Source organism: Oncorhynchus clarkii, chromosome 6 (assembly GCF_045791955.1).
Source record: "Oncorhynchus clarkii lewisi isolate Uvic-CL-2024 chromosome 6, UVic_Ocla_1.0, whole genome shotgun sequence".
Taxonomy (NCBI): domain Eukaryota; kingdom Metazoa; phylum Chordata; class Actinopteri; order Salmoniformes; family Salmonidae; genus Oncorhynchus; species Oncorhynchus clarkii.
Window position 1 is genome coordinate 12,392,676 of NC_092152.1, and position 6,206 is coordinate 12,398,881.

Below are 6,206 nucleotides of genomic sequence, written 5' to 3' on the forward strand. Positions count from 1 at the left end.
GACTAGTCGTCTAGTCGTCTCATCTAGCCAGACCTGGTCTTCTGGTGATCTCTGTAAACCCTGACCTTCATGTATGACCTGCTGACCTTCATGTATGACCTGCTGACCTTCATGTATGACCTGCTGACCTTCATGTACGACCTGCTGACCTTCATGTATGACCTGCTGACCTTCATGTATGACCTGCTGACTTTCATGTATGACCTGCTGACCTTCATGTATGACCTGCTGACCTTCATGAGCACTTAGCTGAGGCTTTGACCTACTCTGCAGAAACAGTCTAACCTTACAACACTTTGAAGAAGAAGTGACAGAACCACCTACACCCATTTTATAGAATACATCTCATAGTCCCAGTCGATATTCATGCAATAATAAGGAATTCCCCTCGACCACGCCCACAAATTGGGGAAAACAAAAACATTATTTCCTAATGACCCCCATTGTAAAAGAGACAACTTAGTTGTAGATGTTTTGTTATACAGAAATAACAACAACAAAAGTTGCTGTGCTGTTCAATGTACATTTATCCAGGTCAAAAATCCTGACCTACGGTTCCAATGCTCCCACGTAGAGAAATAGAGCCTGCAAGAAGAGCCTTGTGGCTTCAGGCTATTCGAGTGGGAAATGTTGGGACTCCATTCACTACTTGTAGCTCTATAGTCTGTTTGTTTGTGCTGTTGGTCTCGGCTAGCTTAATGTTTCAGTCGGTAGCTAGCTAACACCCACTCACGTGACCGTAGCATCATCATGAAAAGGAGCATGAGGGAAACCCTGCGTATTATGTTGTTCTAAGTAGTGAGATCGCTCGGGAGCAGGCAAGTCATCTTTAGACATGCTGTAATTTTCTTACATTTAGTTTTGTAATTGACTAAAACAAGCAAATAACAAGAAAATTGCATTTCAAAAAGGAAACGTTTTTACTGTGAGCCAATGGGGTAACCTAGGTAACCACAGGTTGTTTTCCCCACATGTGAGCAAGGTTGAGGCTTTCTGCCTAATACCAACTGGGTCTATACCATAACTACTCAACCTTAAATACTTAGCTCCCATTCTCCACACAGCTCTCTACCCTCACACCCTTGTGGTAAGCCAACTGTACAGGAACAGCCTCATATTGTCGCGACAGGGTTTAGTCCGGCCCGGTTTGAGTAATATTTTTATATATATTTAAGGGGGGGAAACAAACTTAATGTACTTTAAAATGACTGAAACCAAATCGATAATGTGTAGACATTTTTATGGAGCTACATTATCCGGTTTCTTTGTCCAGCTCTTTAATAATCACCGAACTGAAAGCTTGACAGTCAGAGAGCATTGTAAATTCCAAATACGCTGGAGAAGATTTTGACAGTGAGGAAATATAACCAATTTTCAATGCAGTGCTGTGTTGAAGACAGAATGTGGCCCCCAGGCAGAATTAGTTTGACACCCCTGTTCTAGATGAACATGGATACTCCCTGAGTTCAGCTTTGATATCTTCTAGTTGATAGAGCTATAATGCTGAGCAGGTTTGTGCATCATGTGGTAGAGCAGAGCAAAGCGGTGGTGCTGTGGAATATTCCGGGGCCGGGGCGTGTGGTTTTTGGCGCCCTGTTATTTGTGTCTTGCTCCTGTTTAATCATCCGCCAAAGCAGCAGCTGTATCACATCAAGGCTGTGTGTGTGTGTGTGTGTGTGTGTGTGTGTGTGTGTGTGTGTGTGTGTGTGTGTGTGTGTGTGTGTGTGTGTGTGTGTGTGTGTCTGTCTGTCTATGTGCACTGTAGTGATCGCTATCACATTTAGGATAGTTAAAAGGAGATTTTCCATGTTTGAGAACAAAGCAGCTCAGTTGCTGAGAGGACGGCTGCTCCTGCTGTTGACGCATTAAGTGCTGTGTGTGTCCTGAGTAATTTGAAACATCTTCACACATGGGGGCTCGGTATGTGTGTTTGTATGTGCGTGTGGGCATGTATGTGCGTTTGTGTGCGTGCGTATGTGGGAAGGGGTGGGCCACTGGGGAGTTTCAGGCTCTAATGAAAAGCATAAAGTCACTGTGAGAGCTTGACGACTCAGCATTTCTTTTGCTGTTTTCCACCATTTTACTTCAGATGGACCAAGACACAGGATGGTGTGTCCGTCAGGTGTGCTGGGATGAGGAAATAAGTCCATTCTGTGTCACTGGAAATAACAGTATTAAAATATCAGACTGCCGACACATGATCTCCAACAGGATGTTAAGGCTTGTTAGAGCGTCTTATAATGGGACATTGTGTGAGCTGTAATAAAGTTTGGGCATGTGTGTGCGTGCATGCTTGCGTGCGTCGGTGTGTGTGGTGTGTACATGTTCCGTTTCCTGTTTGTGGGTGGGCCCATTAGCCCCTAACACGGAACCTACATGGGGCAGAACCTCATGCTGCACTGTGGGACTGTGGTGTAGGAAAAAATGTTCCCAACTGCGACCACATCCACACATGTCTGTGTGTTATGTTTATGTGTGCAGTGTTTGTGGTGTATGAGCAGTGTTAAGTGTGTGTGTGTGTTATGTAAGAGCTGCTTTATTGGATTTTATAATGAAACATGAGGACTGCACCCTAATTCAGACCATATGACCGCATGTGTTTGATCTCTCTCTCTCTCTCTCTCTCTCTCTCTCTCTCTCTCTCTCTCTCTCTCTCCCCCCCTCTCTCTCTCTCTCTCTCTCTCCCCCCCCCTCTCTCTCTCTCTCTCTGTCTCTCTCTCTCCCCCCCCCTCTCTCTCTCTCTCTCTGTCTCTCTCTCTCCCCCCCTCTCTCGCTCTCTCTCTCTGTCTCTCCCCCCCTCCCCCCCCCCCTCTCTCTCTCTCTCACTGGGGTTACGGTGTGTGGTCACACGCTCAGGCACCACATGTAACCAGCGCACACACACACTGTGTCTGTGTGTAAACTGTAAATATTTGTCAACTCTTTGTAGGGTGTGTTTGGTTCCTCTCTCAGAACCTGTGGCTTTTTCACCAGGGGAGGAAGGGTTGACAACCACGGAAACAAAACAAGTACATGCATTAATTATGTTGACTCTCACTTGCCCATTTTCTGTTCTATGTCCCTCTCTTTCTTTCCTCTCCTCCATCTTCTTTTTCTTTCCCCTCCCTCTACCCCTCTGGTTTCATGTAGGCTGTGTTCGATTTGATTGTTCCTTCCTATGCGCCTGGGGAAAGCAGACATTGGGAGAGTGAATCACTGATGACATTGTCTCGGTTTCCTATCTCAGGATTAGAGGATTATCTACACAGAGAGAGTAGCACTGAAATCAGCATAGCAACAACACAAACAAACACAAATATAAACACAAACACAAACTAACTGGGTTGATGGGGGGCTGATTTAATCTGTAGAGTGAGTGTGTACATATGTAGGGCTGTAAAGCATGAACCACACCGAAAACTTCCCTGCAAATAGACTGCTGATAGGTACTTATCGCAGTGGGAGGCAGTTCCTTCTCTTGCTAAAACAAAAGCGGTACCTGCTGCGTGTTGACCCATAGCGATGAACCTACCAATTCTACTTGTAGAATCGCAATGCTTGTCAGTGCCCAACAACTTGACAATTTGAGCCAATCAGAGAGCATGAACCCCACGTGAGGGAGTACCCCCAGTTGTGTCAAGTTGGCTGGATGTCCTTTGGGTGGTGGACCACTCTTGATACGCTGTTGAGCGTGAAAAACCCAGCAGCATTGCCGTTCTTGACACAAACCGGTGCGCCTGGCACATACTACCACACCCCGTTCAAAGGCACTTACATCTTTTCTTGCTCATTCACCCTCTGAATGGCACACATACAGTGAGGGAAGAAAGTATTTGGTCCCCTGCTGATCTTGTACGTTTGCCCACTGACAAAGAAATGATCAGCCTATAATTTTAATGGTAGGTTTATTTCAGCAGTGAGAGACAGAATAACAACAAAAAAATCCAGAAAAACGCATGTCAAAAATGTTATAAATTGATTTGCATTTTAATGAGGGAAATAAGTATTAACTTCTTCCTGTACACTGTAGTGTGTAACTGTAGCGTTTACTAACGTGTTAGTTCTAGTAGCTATGTTGATTATGACATTAACTAGTATGGTGACAACGATGTAGGCTGTGTGTAGCGGTTAGTAGTTATGATATTAAGGTTTGGCTTGGAAAGTTTTTTTCACCTGGTCACACACAGCTGATGTTCTGTGTTGTGCACTGAAGTCAACAAAGTGAAGGGAAAAGGTGAGAGGAAGAGAGCGCGTAGATGCAATACAGAATTATACAACCATCAAAGGGCTCATGCTGTTTGTATGTGGCTGCTATGAAAGTGAACTGTGTTTGCGTGTGATCAGGGGTGTATTCATTCCGCCGATTCTGTTGAAAAACATTTTTTAACGGAAGCAAACGGAATGAAACAGGGATTAACATAACTGAATTTGTCCAATAGAAACTGTCGTTTGCAACCGTTGGACTAATGATTACACTCTAGAACAGCTAGATACAGGCAAGTGTGTGCAAGGCGGTATTGAATGTGTCAATGTCTGTCATCTTGATTACTCAAATTTCTCTCGACCTGTGCACCTACGTTGTGAACTCTCATTCAAAAGCTAGGTTGTAGCAACATGGTGGGAATAGGGAACATTAGATTATCATGTAGTAGCCTAAACTTATTGATGTTACATTGAACTGGGTGAATGGAATATGAATGACAGTCATCCATTATGCTGTAATAACAAAAAACGATCCTCCCTCATCTTAAATGGCACCGACCACCACCGACCTACATTCATACATTTTCTTGACTGTCCAGCTCACTAATAATCACTAGAAAATTCCCCAAAAATGATGGATAGATGACTATTTTTTGCAAATTTTGATAGCAAGGATATATCACACATTTTCAGTGAGACCCTCCGGACATCGTTGAAGACCAAATGTGGCCCCTGGTGTAGCCCATATTAAATAGATTTGTTAGACTTTTTAAAATGTAGCTGCTCCAAAGGTCCTCATCAGTTGTTTGCAGGTTATGCATGGAAGCCCTGAGATGTTAAATGTGTTTATGTTAATTAAGTGTCGATAAATGTGTTTATGTTAATTAAGTGTCGATAAATGTGTTTATGTTCATTAACGGTCAATTACCGTGAGACCGGCAGTTATTTGCATGACAGTTACCGGCTGAAAAAATGTCATGACTGACACAGCCCTTTAGTCTGTGTAGCCTGAATGCAATGTGAATGTGAGTGTGAATGCATTGTGAATGTGAATGTGTGTTTGTGAATGCATTGTGAATGTGAATGTGTGTCTGTGTAGCTGTCTGCTCAGATTTAGTCTACTCTGACTCTCAGCAACACAATAAAGATTATTGTTATATTCCATTGTGAACCAGAAATCCAGCCTTTCACCTCAGCGTCTCCCACACACACACACACACACACACACACACACACACACACACACACACACACACACACACACACACACACACACACACACACACACACACACACACACACACACACTTTTATTTTTCACCAATACACATCATTAGATCAATACACATCATTAGATCAGTCAGGAACACTTGAATCAAGATAGGTTGGTGAAAGTGAGCCTGTCCTGGAGCAGGTGTAGTAGGAGACTTAGAATTCATTGCAAAAATAAAGATTCATTGCAAAAATAAATAAACTTTTCCTGTGGACCAAAATGTACTTATTAGTCCTGCTTATAAGGAAAGTCCTATCATATTATAAGGCCAACACTGCCACGTACAGTGCAAAGTTTTCACACCCCTTGACTTTTCCACATTTTGTATTCCATGTATTTATTTTGTCACTGGCCTACAAACAATTCCCCATAATGTCAAAGTGGAATTATATTTTTCGAAATGTTTACTAATGAATTAAAATCTGAAATGTCTTCGGTCAATAAGTATTCAACCCCTTTGTTATGGCAAGACTAAAAAAGTGCAGGAGTACAAATTTGCTTAACAAGTCACATCATGGACTCAAACATCATGGACTCAAACAATTATCTGTAAGGTCTCTCAGTCGAGCAGTGAATTTCAAACAAAGATTCAACCACAAAAACCAGGCAGGTCTTCCAATGCCAAGCAAAGAAAGGCACCTATTGGTAGATGGGTAAAAAAAAGCACACATTGAATATCCCTTTGAGCATGGTGAAGTTATTAATTACACTTTGGATGGTTTATCAATACACCCAGTCACTACAAACATAC